The sequence below is a fragment of the Moschus berezovskii genome, chromosome 12 (genome assembly GCF_049115385.1).
Source record: "Moschus berezovskii isolate FMDL1 chromosome 12, NW_MosBer_1.0, whole genome shotgun sequence".
Taxonomy (NCBI): Eukaryota; Metazoa; Chordata; class Mammalia; order Artiodactyla; family Moschidae; genus Moschus; species Moschus berezovskii.
Genome location: NC_142471.1, coordinates 45,429,374 through 45,445,371, shown reverse-complemented (window position 1 = coordinate 45,445,371; position 15,998 = coordinate 45,429,374).

Genomic DNA, 15,998 nt, shown 5'->3' with positions numbered 1-15,998 from the left:
TGCTGGATGGATGGATGGAATGTTTTTTAAATGTCTGTTAGGTTCATTTGATCTAGCATATGGGTCAAGTCATGTTTTCTGGTGGATTTTCAGTCTGCATGAATTTGATGAAATCATCACGATGAGAAGGGGGTGTTGAAATCACTACTTGTATTATTGTCTGTTTCTCCCTCAGTTCTGTTAGTATTTGCTTAATATGTTTAAGTGTTTTGATGTTTGGTACATATGTAGCATATACATATATGATTGTTATACATATAATTTACATTATATATATATATACAATTGTTATATCATCTTGATGGATTGACTCCTTTTTCATTATAGAATAACCTTCTTTGTCTCTTGTTTCCAACCCAGTGCCCCCAGTACCAACACTAGTGACAGCAATGCTACTGGCAGCTTCAAGGCACCAGAAACCCCAGGGGCTCAAGTAGTATCAGTGAGGGTATGAGCAACACCTCTGGCATGGACAATGGAAGGTAGAAAGTGCAGATTCTCAGATATAGCCAGAGGCAGCACAGGTAAGAAAAACCAAAAACTTGTGCTATAATGCCACCTACTGAAAAACAAAAGAAAGGTCTCTACCAATCTGTTGACTTGTTAGAATCAAAATAAACACATCTTTGCCTAAATGAGATTGGTGTTCATTACGTGATGTGGACTGGCTGAAGAACAACTTATTAAGCACCCTGAAAAACCACAGTAACACAGTATCACAAAAAGATGACAATTCTTCAGAAACCAAACTTAAAGTATGAAAGATTGTGATGTAACTGATGGAGAATTCAAAATAGTGGTCATAAAAAAACTCAATTAGCTGTAAGAAAGCTCAGAAAGGCAGTTCAATGAGCTCAGGAATAAAATTAATGAAAGAAGAAAATCTTTACCAAAGAGACTTAAACTCTAAAAACAACCAAACAAAATTTATAGAGCTGAGGAACTTGATAAATGAGATAAAGAGTTCATTAGGAAACTCTGGAAATAGAGCAGACCATATGGAAGAGAGAATTAGCAAGCTCAAAAATAAAAATCTAGAAGATGATGGAGGAGTAGGTGGACATGGAGTACTTCTCTCTCCATGGATGCATCCGGAATACACCTTCAGACACAAAAGTGCATACAGAGAGGACAGGAGTACCTGACCAGTGGAAAAGAATATATAGAACCACACAAAACTCAGTAGGATAAAGGAACTAGGGGGAAAAACAGGAGTGTTAGTAGGACTGGACCTATCCTCAGCAGTTGGGAGAACTGAAGCCGGGGTCTGATCCCCACAGCGGAGCAACTGTTTCAGTCAGAGGAGAAACATTTAAGACTGAGAGTGAAACAGCTGATCTGTGCCAGCCTAAATGGAATGAGAATCAGACAGTCCTTGCCACAACCATACACATCACAGGCAGGAACGCTGGTCGCCTGGAAGGCACAGCCGCTGGGAGCTGGAGTTTAAGGATTGTGGAGTAATCCCACGGCAAGGGTTACTGTTGATTACAGATATATGGATTGAGGGGATGTGAGGGAGGAGATCCTGGTGGGAAATGCCAGTGGAGGAAAGCCAGGCAGCCACGGAAGCAAAACAATACTGCTGAGTCACATGTAGGGGTGGAGCCATCACCATAGACTCCCTCTCCCCACAGGGCAGCATCAGCAGCTGAACAATAGAGAGGCTGGCCCATCAAATGCCTGACACACTGAAATAAAGAGTAGGACCCCACCCAGGGTGCTCCTTTAAGTGATTGATGCCTCAAACTACAGAGTAGAACCCACCCAAGGTGCCCCTTTAAGTGCCTGACACGCTGATCTACAGAGTAGGACCCCAGTCAAGGGGGCCCCTCTATGTGCCTGATGGGCCAAACAACAGAGAAGGACCCTAGGCAAGGGAGCCAACTAAGTGCCTGAATGGGTGGAGCAATAGAGAAAGATTGGTTAAAGAGGCATTCTGATCACCAGCTACAAGAGGCTCAAAGAAAGACTCTGATAAGACTATAACTCCTGAGACAGAGGCAGTCCATGTCCTTGCACACTTGGCACCGCCAGGGTCCCCCACAAGCCAGGCAGGTGTGCCACCTTTACACTCAACTCTCACTGGGGCAGCGTTGCCACAGGCAAAAAATTCTCACGTCTATGTGCACAGGGTTGCTTTGGTCGTGTCTGACTCTTTGCAACCCTGTAGACTGTGGCCTGCCAGGCTTCTCTGTCAGGGAGAGGGGTTCTCCAGGCAAGAATACTGGAGCGTACTGGCCAATACAGGTTGCCATACCCTTCTAGAGCACTATATTTCCTGCTTCCCTAGCTGCCAACTCAAGCAGCTCTTCCACCTCCACACCTGGCCCTCACAGGGGCAAACCAAGTCCTCCAGGGAAGCCTCAGGAGCAAATCCCAGTGGATAACCCACATGTAGAGGTGGTCTCAACCCTGAGTTGAAACCCAGACACAGTGTGGCTAAGGAAGAAGACCCCAAACCTCCCACCTACTGTACAAGCTGCAGATTAAACCCACATAATTAACTAGGAAGACTCTGTATCTATGGATTATATAAAAGATCATTGAAAGCTCCCACAAAAGAAAATGCGCTAGTTTTGATAGCTGTGGATATTGGAGGCAAGAACACACAGGAAAGAGTAGGACCCTATTAGAATCTGAGCTGCCCCCACAGCATGTCCAGAGATCCGCACAGAGTTGGAGGGCATCCTATGAGGAAAGGTGGACTGTGACTCCCAGTGAGGGAAAAGACTATGACAGCAGTATCTCAAGAAAAACATTTATTATTCATTTTTTTTACTTGTTCTGTGGATCCTTTGGGATTTTTTTTTTTCTTCTTTTTTCCTCCCCCTGCCCCCCGCCCCGTTGCAGTTGTCAATTTTATTTGCACTATGAAATCCAGTTAAGTTTTTGAGTTTTTTTTTCCTCAGTCACATATTTTATTGTTGTAAACATCTGCCTCTACGTTGGGCTTTTGCAGTTCTGTAGAGTTTTCCTTTTTTTTTTCTCTCTCTCTTTTAATTTGAATTTTTAATTTTTTAAACTTATTATTATTTTTTCTACATTTATTCCTTTGTTTGCTTTTCCTACTGTTCTTTTCCCCTTGCAGTTAATATTTAACAAATCTAAATCTTCTTTATCTACTTTTATTTAACTTTGCATATCTATTCTTTCTTTCTTTTCTTTCTTTCCTTTCCTCTCAAAATATTTGTTAGTTTTGTTTTCATTGCTTTATTTCCCACTTGGCACATTGCTTTAATTTAGTCTTCCAGTTTGTGCTTCAGTTAGTTTTGTTCTTAACTGGAAAATATAATTTTTATTTCCTTTGTTCGCCAGGTCAATTTGCTGTACTTTATTTTTTTGGACTATTTTGACTTTACTCATGGGTGTATATGTATATGTTTATATTCCATTATTTTAATTATTATTTGCCTGATTTTGTAACTGCCATTTGTCTGGGGTTCATCTTTGGTTTCTCGTTTTTGGATATTTGTCTTAATTCCACTTAATGCCATAACAAACCACTTGTGAAATCTTTGTTCCTGACCTGAGATCAAGACCTGAGCCTTTGGAGTGGGAGCACTGACTCCAAGATCCTAGACTACCAGAGAACTAACCCTAGGGAGTATTAAAGAGTGAGAACTCACACAAAGGAAATGACTTGAATACAAGACCAAGCATCACCCAATGACCAGTAGCACTCTGTGCAGGATGCCTCATCTAAAAACAAACAAAACAAAAACACAAACCCAATCATCAGCAGACAAGCTTACCACCTCACTCAGCCTTGCCCGTCAGAGGAAAAACAAACAAACAAAAACTCAGCACAAATCTGACCCTATACAAAGCTCAAACAAACCACTGGATCAACCTACAGTTCAGTTCAGTTCAGTCACCCAGTCGTGTCCAACTCTTTGCGACCCCATAAATCACAGCACACCAGGCCTCCCTGTCCATCACTAACTCCCGGAATTCACTCAGACTCAACTCCATCAATTCGGTGATGCCATCCAGCCATCTCATTCTTTGTCGTCCCCTTCTCCTCCCGCCCCCAATCCCTCCCAGCATCAGAGTCTTTTCCAGTGAGTCAACTCTTAGCGTGAGGTGGCCAAAGTATTAGAGTTTCAGTTTTAGCATCAGTCTTTCCAATGAACACCCAGGATTGATCTCCTTTAGAATGGAATGGTTGGATCTCCTTGCAGTACAGGACTCTCAAGAGTCTTCTCCAACACCACAGTTCAAAAGCATCAATTCTTTGGTGATCAGCTTTCTTCACAGTCCAACTCTCACATACACACATGACCACTGGAAAAACAATAGCCTTGACTAGACAGACCTTGGTTGGCAAAGTAAAGTCTCTGCTTTTTAATATGCTATCTAGGTTGGTCATAACTTTCCTTCCAAGGAGTAAGCGTCTTTTAATTTCATGGCTGCAGTCAGCATCCACAGTGATTTTGGAGCCCAAAAAAATAAAGTCTGACACTGTTTCCACTGTTTCCCCATCTATTTCCCATGAAGTGATGGGACCAGATGCCATGATCTTTGTTTTCTGAATGTTGTGCTTCAAGCCAACCTTTTCACTCTCCTCTTTCACTTTCATCTAGAGGCTTTTGAGTTCCTTTTCACTTTCTGCCATAAGGGTGGTGTCATCTGCATATCTGAGGTTATTGATATTTCTCCCGGCAATCTTGATTCTAGCCTGTGCTTCTTCCAGCCCAGCGTTCCTCATGATGTACTCTGCATATAAGTTAAATAAGCAGGGTGACAATATACAACCTTGATGTACTCCTTTTCCTATTTGGAACCAGTCTATTGTTCCATGTCCAGTTCTAACTGTTGCTTCCTGATCTGCATACAGGTTTCTCAAGAGGCAGGTCAGGTGGTCTGGGATTCCCATCTCTTTCAGAATTTTCCACAGTTTTTTCTGATCCACACAGGCAAAGGCTTTGGCATAGTCAATGAAGCAGAAATAGATGTTTTTCTGGAACTCTCTTGCTTTCTCCATGATCCAGTGGATGTTGGCAACTTGATCTCTGGTTTCTCTGCCTTTTCTAAAACCAGCTTGAACATCTGGAAGTTCACGGTTCACATATTGCTGAAGCCTGGCTTGGAGAATTTTGAGCATGACTTTACTAGCGTGTGAGATGAGTGCAATTGTGCGGTAGTTTGAGCATTCTTTGGCATTGCCTTTCTTTGGGATTGGAATGAAAACTGACCTTTTCCAGTCCTGTGGCCACTGCTGAGTTTTCCAAATTTGCTGGCATATTGAGTGCAGCACTTTCACAGCATCATCTTTCAGGATTTGAAATAGCTCAACTGGAATTCCATCACCTCCACTAGCTTTGTTTGTAGTGATGCTTTCTAAGGCCCACTTGACTTCACATTTCAAGATGTCTGGCTCTAGGTCAGTGATCACACTATCGTGATTACCTTGGTCGTGAAGATCTTTTTTGTACAGTTCTTCTGTGTATTCTTGCCACCTCTTCTTAATATCATCTGCTTCTGTTAGGTCCATACCACTTCTGTCCTTTATCGAGCCCATCTTTGCATGAAATGTTCCCTTGGAATCTCTAATTTTCTTGAAGAGATCTCTTGTTTTTCCTATTCTGTTGTTTTCCTCTATTTCTTTGCATTGATCGCTGAGGAAGGCTTTCTTATCTATCCTTGCTATTCTTTGGAACTCTGCATTCAGATGCTTATATCTTTCCTTTTCTCCTTTGCTTTTAGCTTCTCTTCTTTTCACAGCTGTTTTTAAGGTCTCCTCAGACAGCCATTTTGCTTTTTTGCATTTCTTTTTCATGGGGATGGTCTTGGTACCTGTCTCCTGTACAATGTCACGAACCTCCACCCAGAGTTCATCAGGCACTCTATCTATCAGATCTAGTCCCTTAAATCTATTTCTCACTTCCACTGTATAATCATAAGGGATTTGATTTAGGTCATATCTGAATGGTCTAGTGGTTTTCCCTACTTTCTTCAATTTAAGTCTGAATTTGGCAATAAGGAGTTCATGATCTGAGCCAGTCAGCTCCTGGTCTTGTTTTTGCTAACTGTATAGAGCTTCTCCATCTTTGGCTGCAAAAAATATAATCAATCTGATTTCGGTGTTGACCATCTTGTGATGTCCATGTGTAGAGTCTTCTCTTGTGTTGTTGAAAGAGGGTGTTTGCTATGACCAGTGCATTGTCTTGATGAAACTCTATTAGCCTTTGCCCTGCTTCATTCCATGCTCCAAGGCTAAATTTGCCTGTTACTCCAGGTGTTTCTTGACTTCTTACTTTTGCATTCCAGTCCCCTATAATGAAAAGGACATCTTTTTTGGGTGTTAGTTCTAAAAGGTCTTGTAGGTCTTCATAGAACCATTCAGCTTCGGCTTCTTCAGCATTACTGGTTGGGACATAGGCTTGGATTACTGTAATATTGAATTGTTTGCCTTGGAAACGAACAGAAATCATTCTGTCGTGATTGCATCCAAGTACTGCATTTCGGACTCTTTTGTTGACCATTTTGGCTACTTCATTTCTTCTGAGGGATTCCTGCCCACAGTAGTAGATATAACGGTAATCTGAGTTAAATTCACCCATTCCAGTCCATTTTAGTTCACTGATTCCTAGAATGTCTACATTCACTCTTGCCCTCTCCTGTTTGACCACTTCAAATTTGCCTTGATTCATGGACCTAACATTCAAGGTTCCTATGCAATATTGCTCTTTACAGCATCAGCCCTTGCTTCTATCACCAGTCACATCCACAACTGGGTATTGGTTTTGCTTTGGCTCCATCCCTTCATTCTTCCTGGAGTTATTTCTCCACTGATCTCCAGTAGCATACTGGGCACCTACCGACCTGGGGAATTCCTCATTCAGTATCCTATCATTTTGCCTTTTCATACTGAGGGCAGAAACCAATAGGAAGAAAGAATTCAACCTGCTTCAAGGAAAGAATTCAACTTTCCTTGAAGCCTGGGAAAAGGAGATCTCAAACACAGTAAGTTTAAAAAAATAATGAAAAAGCAGAGAAATACTACACAAATGAAGGAACAAACTAGGAACACAGAAGTCCAAACAAATGAAGAGGAAGTAGGCAAACTACCTGAAAAAGAATTCAGAATAAGGATAGTAAAGATGATCAAAAACTTGAAAACAAAATGGAGAAAATGCAAGAATCAATTAACAAAGACCTAGAAGAATTAAAGAATAAACATACAGAGACAAACAATACAATTACTGAAATTAAAAATACCCTAGAAGGAATCAATAGCAGAATATCTGAAGCAGAAGAATGATCAGTGAGCTAGAAGATAAAATGGTGGAAATAACTTCTGAAGACCAGAATAAAGTAAAAAGAACAAAAATAACTGAGGATAGTCTCAGAGACATCTGGGAAATTATAGGGGTCCCAAAAGAAGAAGAGAAAAAGAAAGGGTGTGAGAAAATTTTTGAAGACATTATAGTTGAAAATTTCCCCAATATGGAAAAGGAAATAGTCAATCAACTTCAAGAGACACAAACAGTTCCATACAGGATAAACCCAAGGAGAACCATGCCAAGACACATACTAATCAAACTAAAAAGACTAAACACAAAGAAAGAATATTAAAAGCAGCAAGGGAAAAGCAAGAAGTAGCATAAAAGAGGAAATCCCATATACTTAACAGCTGATCTTTCAGCAGAAATTCTGCAGGCCAGAAGGGAATGGCAGGATATATTTAAAGTACTGAAAGGGAAAAATCTACAACCAAGATTACTGTATCCAGCAAGGACTTCATTCAAAATTGATGGAGAAATAAAAAGCTTTCAGACATGCTAAAGTTAACAGAATTCAGTACCACCAAACCAGCTTTACAACAAATGTGAAAGGGGCTTATATGGTCAAGAAATACAAGAGAAGAAAAACAATCTACAAAATCAACCCCAAACAATTAAGAAAACATATATAACAATAACAGTAGGAACATATATATCAATAATTACTTTAAATGTAAATGGATTTAATGCTAAAACCAAAAAACACAGACTGGCTGAATGGATATAAAAACAAGACCTACATATATTCAAGAAACCCACTTCAGACCTAAAGACACATAGAGACTGAAAGTGAGAGGATGGAAAAATATATTCCATGCAAATGGGAAGCAAAAGAAAGCTGGAGTAGCAATCCTCATATCAGACAAAATAGACCTTAAAATAAAGAAGATTATAAGAGATAAAAAAGGATGCAACATAATGATCAAGGGATCCATCCAACAGGAAGACAAAACAATTGTGAATATCTATGCACCCAACACAGGAGCACCTCAATACATAAGACAAACACTAACAGACGTAAAAGGAGAAATTAACAGCAACACAATAATAGGAGACTTTACCACCCCAGTCTCACCAATGGACAGATCATCAAAACAGGAAATTAATAAGGAAACACAAGTCTTAAATGATACATTCAATGAGAAGGATCTCATTGGTATCTTCAGGATATTCCATCCAAACGCAGAAGAATACACTTTCTTCTCAAGTGCCTGTGGAACATTCTCCAGGATAGATCACGTCTTGGGTCACAAATCAAACCTCAGTAAACTTAATAAAATTGAAATTGTATCAAGCATCTTCTCTGATCACAACACTGTGAGACTAGATAAAAATTAGATAAAACTACAAGAAAAAAACCGTAAGAAACACAAACACATGAGATTAAACAATGTATTTCTAAATAACTGACAGGTTACTGAAGAAATAAAAAAATTTCTAGAAACAAATGACAATGAAAACACAACTCAAAACCTATGGGATGCAGCAAAAGCAGTTCTAAGAGGGAAGTTTTAAGCAATACAATCCTACCTCAAGAAACAAGAAGAACATCAAATAGACAACCTAACTTTACATCTAAAACAACTGGGAAAAGAAGAACCAAAAAAAAGCCAAAATTAGTAGAAGGAAAGAAATTTATGAAATGAACTTCAGAGAAGAAATGAATGAAAAAGAAATGAAAGAAACAATAGTAAAGATTAATAAAACTAAAAGCTGGTTCTTTGAGAAGATAAACAAAATTGACAAACATTTAGCCAGACTCATCAAGAAAAAAAGAAGAATCAAATCAACAAAATTAGAAATGAAAAAGGAGGTTAAAACAGACAATTCAGAAATACAAAGCATTGTAAGAGACTATTATGAACAATGTTATGGTAATAAAATGGATAACCTGGAAGAAATGCACAGATTCTCAGAAAAGTTCAATCTTCCACAACTGAACCTGGGAGAAATAAAAATTATGAGCAACCCAATTACAAGCACTGAAATTGAAGTTGTGATCAAAAATCTCCCCAAAAACAAAAACCCAGGACCAGATGGCTTCACAGGAGAATTGTATCAAACATTTATAGAAGAGCTAATGCCTATCCTTCTAAAACTCTTTCCGAAAATTGCAAAGGAAGGAACACTCCCAAACTCATTCTACGAAGCCACCATCACCTGATACCAAAACAAGATAGAGGCAACACACAAAAAAGAAAACTACTGGCCAATATCACTGATGAACATGGATTCAAAAATCTGCAACAAAATTTTAGCAAATAGAATTCAGCAACACATCAAAAAGCTCATATACCATGATCAAGTTGGATTTATTCCAGGGATGCAAGGATTCTTCAATATACTCAAATCAATCAATGTGATACACCATATTAACAAATTTAAAGATAAAAACCATATGATTATCTCAATAGATGCAGAAAAAGCCTTTGACAAAATTCAACACCCATTTACGACTAAAATTCTTCAAAAAATGAGCATAGAAGGAACCTACCTCAACATAATAAAGGCCATATATGGTAAGCCTACAGCAAACATCATTCTCAATGGTAAAAAACTGAAAGCACACCCACTAAGATCAGAAACAAGAAAAGCCTATCACTTTCACCACTATTGTTCAACATAGTTCTGGAAGTCCTAGCTATAGCAATCAGAGTAGAAAAAGAAATAAAAAGAATCCAGATGAGAAAAGAATAAGTAAAGCTCTCGCTGTTTGCAGATGACATGATACTGTACATAGAAAATCCTAAAGATAGTATCAGAAAATTACTAGAGCTAATCAGTGAATTTAGCAGAGTTGCAGGATATGAAATCAATACACAGAAATCACTTGCATTTCTATAAACTAACAATGAAAAATCATAAAAAGTAATTAAGGAATCAATCCCATTCACCACTGCAACAAAAAGAATTAAATATCTAGGAACAAGCTTACATAAGGAGACAAAAGAACTGTACACAGAAAATTATAAGACACTAGGATATCCAACCAATCCATCCTAAAGGAGACCAGTCCTGGGTGTTCATTGGAAGGACTGATGCTGAGGCTGAAACTCCAATATTTGGCCACACCATGCGAAGAGTTGACTCACTGGAAAAGACTCTGATGCTGGGAGGGATTAGGGGCAGGAGGAGAAGGGGACAACAGAGGATGAGATGGCTGGATGGCATCACCAACTCAATGCACATGAGTTTGAGTAAATTCTGGGAGTTAGTGATGGACTGGGAGGCCTGGCGTGCTGCAATTCATGGGGTCACAAAGAGTCGGACACAACTGAGGAACTGAACTGAACTGAACTGAATGAAAGAAATCAAAGATGACATAAACAGATGGAAACATATTCTATGTTCCTGGGTAGGAAGAATCAATATTGTGAAAATGACTATACTACCAAACACAATCTACAGATTCAATGTGATCCCTATCAAATTACCAATAGCATTTTTCACAGAACTAGAACAAAAAAAAGCTTCACAATTCATATGGAAACACAAAAGATCCCGAATAGCCAAAGCAGCCTTGAGAAAGAATGGAGCTGGAGGAATCAAGCTTCCTGACTTCAGGTTATACTACAAAGCTATAGTCATCAAGACAGTATGGTACTGGCACTGAAACAGAAATATAGACCAATGGAACAAGATAGAAAGCCCATAAATAACCCCATGCACCTATGGGTACCTTATTTTTGACAAAAGAGGCAAGAATATACAATGGGGCAAAGACAGCCTCTTCAGTAAATGGTGCTGGGAAAACTGAACAGCTACATGTAAAAGAATGAAATTAGAACACTTCCTAACACCATACACAAAGATAAACTCAAAATGGATTAAAGACCTAACTGTAAGACCAGAAACTATAAAACTCTTAGAGGAAAACATAGAACACTCGATGACATAAATCAAAGCAAGATCCACTATGACCCACCTCCGAGAGTCATGGAAATAAAAACAAAAATAAACAAGTGGAACCTGATTAAACTTAAAGCTTTTGCACAGCAAAGAAAACTGTAAGCAAGGTGAAAAGATAACACTCAGCATGGGAGAAAATAATAGCAGCTGAAACAACTGACAAAGATTAATTTCCAAAATATACAAGCAGCTCATACAACTCAATACCAGAAAAACAAACAACCAAATCAAAAAGTAGGAAAAACACCTAAACAGACATTTCTCCAAAGAAGACATACAGATGGATAACACATGAAAAGATGCTCAACATCGCTCATTATTAGAGAAATGCAAATCAAAACTACAATGACCTCACACTGGTCAGAATGGCCCTCATCAAAAAGACTACAAACAATAAATACTGGAAAGGGTGTGGAGAAAAGGGAACACTCTTGCAGTGTTGGTGGGAATGTAAATTGATACAGCCACTATGAAAGTCAGTATGGAGATTCCTTAAAAAGCTAGGAATAAAGCCACCATATGACCCAGCAATCCCACTCCTAGGCATATATCCTGAGGAAACCAAAATTGAAAGAGACACATGTATCCCATTGTTCATTGCAGCGCTATTTACAATAGGGGGTCACACAGAGTCGGACACGACTGAAGTGACTTAGCAGCAGCAGCAGCAGCAGAACATGGAAGCACCTAGATGACCACTGACAGAGGTATGGATAAAGAAGTGGTGGTACATATACACAATGGAATATTGCTCAGTCATTTAAAAAAAACACATTTGAGTCAGTTCTAATGAGGTGGATGAACCTAGAACCTATTACACAGAGTGAAGTAAGTCAGAAAGAGAAAGGTAAATATCATATTCTAAAGCATATATAAGAAATCAAGAAAAATGGTACTGAAGAACTTATTTACAGGGCAGCAATGGAGAAAAAGACATAGAGAACAGACTTATGGACATTGGGAGAGTGGAGAAGAGGGTGAGATGTATGGAAAGAGTAACATGGAAACTTACCGTATGTAAAATAGATAGCCAATGGGAATTTGCTGTATGGCTCAGGAAACTCAAACAGGGGCTCTGTATCAACCTAGAGGGGTAGGATGGGGAGGAAGATGGGAGCAAGGTTCAAAAGGGAGGGGATATGTGTATACCTAGACTCTGATGCTGGGAAAGATTGGGGGCGGGAGGAGAAGGGGACGACGGAGAATGAGATGGCTGGATGGCATCACCGACTCGATGGACATGAGTTTGAGTGAACTCCAGGAGTTGGTGATGGACAGGGAGGCCTGGCATGCTGTGAATCATGGGGTCGCAGAGAGTCGGACACGACTGAGCGACTGAACTGAACTGATGGCTGATTCATGTTAGGTTTGACAGAAAACAAAATTCTGTAAAGCAATTATTCTTCAATTAAAAATTAATTAATTAAAAAATAGAAATCTAAAAATGACATAGTCAAAATATTGCAAACATAAAAGCTCTCAACCAAGTATGTTCTATCCAGCGAAGTTATTCTTCAGATATGGAGTATAAAGACTTTCCCAGACAAACAAAAGCTGAGGGAATTCGTAACCACTAGATTTGCCTTACCGGAGAAGGCAATGGCAAGCCACTCCAGTACTCTTGCCTAGAAAATCCCATGGATGGAGGAGCCTGGTAGGCTGCAGTCCATGGGATTGCTGTGAGTCGGACATGACTGAGCGACTTCACTTTCACTTTTCACTTTCACACATTGAAGAAGGAAATGGCAACCCACTCCAGTGTTCTTGCCTGGAGAATCCCAGGGACAGGGAGCCTGGTAGGCTGCCGTCTATGGGGTCGCACAGAGTCGGACACGACTGAAGTGACTTAGCAGCAGCAGCAGATTTGCCTTACAAAGAGTGTTGAAAGGAACTTTTCTACAAAAGGCAAAGATACACAAAACTTTTGAGTAGGTGATAAATAGAATCAGAAAATTGCAAATATATATCAGAATAGTTTGCTAAATACAATTATAGCATAAAAATCAAAGGGAAAAAGCATTAAAAATAATAGATACTTCAACTCTGGAATGAACTCACAATCTAAAAACTGGATAAAGGAAGAGAAAAGGGATGGAACCTGTATAGGCAAATGAAGATAAGATGCTATCAAAAGAAAAAGGACTACAGTAAGTTCCCTACATATGAAGCTTCAAGTTGTGAACGTCAAAGATATGAACGTGGAACTTACTAATGAAAACTGATGGAATTGGAAGCCGAAAGAAAGGACAGAGACAAGAGGAAGAAGAAATAACTGAAGAACCAAAGAGATTCACAGTGCAGGAAATTTTAAGAGGATTTTCTTTTTGAGGAGGCACTGTTATAGTTTCTGGGGCACGGGAACCGAACCTAGAATGGTACATGAAGGTTACAGCAGCTGTTTAGAATTCAATCTCATGGTACTGGGTCATCTATGATGAGAAAAAAAGAGCTTATTCCCCAGACATCACTGGATTTCTTTTTTCAAAAGGGTAGATAGAATTGAATCCAGCAAGGAACCAGAACCTGTGCCATCAATGACAGGCATGAGTGAAAATGCAGCTTTCCCTCCATTTCCTGTTACTGATGATCCTTCAGCTCTACCATCTCCCATCTCCTTTCCCTCCTCCAGTCAGTAACTTTTCGTGCCTGTTCACTCAATGCCAGCTCCTGTATGCCAGCTGTTATACTGTGCCACTGTACTTTTCAAGGTACCATACTTTAAGATTAAAAATATTGTCTTTATTTTTTGTGCTTGTCTGTTTGTTATGTATTATTTGTGGAGAAAGCCTTATAAACCTATTATAGTGCAGTATTATATAGCTGATTGTGTTACTTGGGTACCTAGGTTAACCTTGTTGAACTTAAGAACAAATTGGACTTATGAATGCACTCTTAGAATGGAACTCACTGGTATGTAGGTGACTTATTGTAATTTATCTTTGAAACCTTTTTATATAAGCCTCAGGGTAACCACAAGACAAAAATCAAGAACAGAATCATGAAACATGAAAAAAAACTGAGCAAAATATCACAGAAACCATCAAACTGAAATGGCAAATAGAATCGCAAGGAAAAATAAAAAATGGAGTCAGAATAATCAGAAAACAGAAGACAAAATTGAAGCATTAAGTTCTCATATTACAATTATCCTAAATGTAAATGGATTTAATTCATCAATCAAAAGACACAGAGTGGCTGGATGGATTAAAAGATAAAACCAATGATAACTGCCTCCAGGAGGCTCTTCTCAGTTTTAAAGATAAATACAGGCTGAAAGTGAAGGTATGGAAGATGATACTCCAAGCAAAGAGCAGCCAAAAGAAAGCAGTTATAATCATACTCATATCAGACAAAATAGACTTCAAGCCACAGAATGTAACAAGAGACAAAGATGGAAAATATATAATAATGAAGAGGACAATCCATGAAGAAATAACATTTATAGTATATACGTGCATCTAACACAGGAGCACCAAAATACACATAGTAATTATTAACAGACCTAAATGGAGAAATTGACAGCAACACAATAATAGCAGAACATTTTAATACCCCATTTACATTAATGGGTAGATCATACAAACAGAAAGCCCACAAGGGAGCATCAGCTTTAAGTGAAACATTAGATCAGTTATGTATAGTACCTAGGAAGACATGTATGTACGCCATCTTATCAATAAGTTTACCTGAGGGCACTAGAAGTCAGTAGTGTTTTTTAACTGAAAAGGTATGACCACTGTGGCTGATTTGGGGGTTGAGTGGCATTCTGATTAGTTGGAGCTTATCAAGTGAAGTGAAAGTTGCATCCGATTCTTTGCAACCCCATGGACTGTAGTCTGCCAGGCTCCTCTATCCATGGAATTCTCCAGGCAAGAATACTGGAGTGGGTAACCTTTCCTTCTCCAGGGGATCTTCCCAACACAGGGATCAAACCCAAGTCTTCCACAATGCAGGAAGATTCTTTACCAGCTGAGCAACAGGGAAGCCTATAATTTTGCTAAATATTTTATCACAAACACACAGTATTCTTCAGCCTTGAATCTTGGGTACCATTTTCCTTGCTGCCCACATACCAAACACTTCTATGGGAATAATAATGGCTCTACTTTTCTTTCTCCTTCTTGCTAGCTATCCCATGAGGCCTTTCACTAGAGGGATTAAATCCCTGATGGCAAGGGGTGACCTTAAACATAGTTCCCCAGATTCCAGCTGCTATAATCTGGAAGAGAGGATAAAGAGGGGGTGAAAATAAATGCTGCTACCTCCTTCCCAGCAAAAACTAAATGAAAAACAAAGTACAGTTTGCTTTAAGACAATATTGCATTCACAAGAAGGATAAATATGGCAGAGTAAGAGTGGAAGGCTTCAGAAAACCATGTGTTTTCATCCAGCCAATGTAGAAGTCCACAGGGTTTCTGGTGGAGAGTCTGTGGCCAACCTCATATGACCTCTGTTTACACATTCCCAGGAAAATGAAATCTCTGTTTTCTCAAAGTTACATTTGCCTGGTTTTGCATAACTATCTTCTCCATAGATTTTACATTAATTGACAACAATGGATTTTTCATTAAGTAGAGTTTATTTACTATGCTGTGTTAATTCCTGCTATTAATTCCTGATGACTGTTCCTTGTGACTAGCATAAAACTTCACGAGACTAGCAAAAATCTTCTGGAAAAATGTGTGCTTGACTGAATGTACTCTCCCTTCACTAAAATCACATATATACTGACCTTGCTCTTGCCTCTTTGGAGCAGCTTCTCAGAGCTATCTGAGATGATGTCTCCGGGGCTGCAGTCCT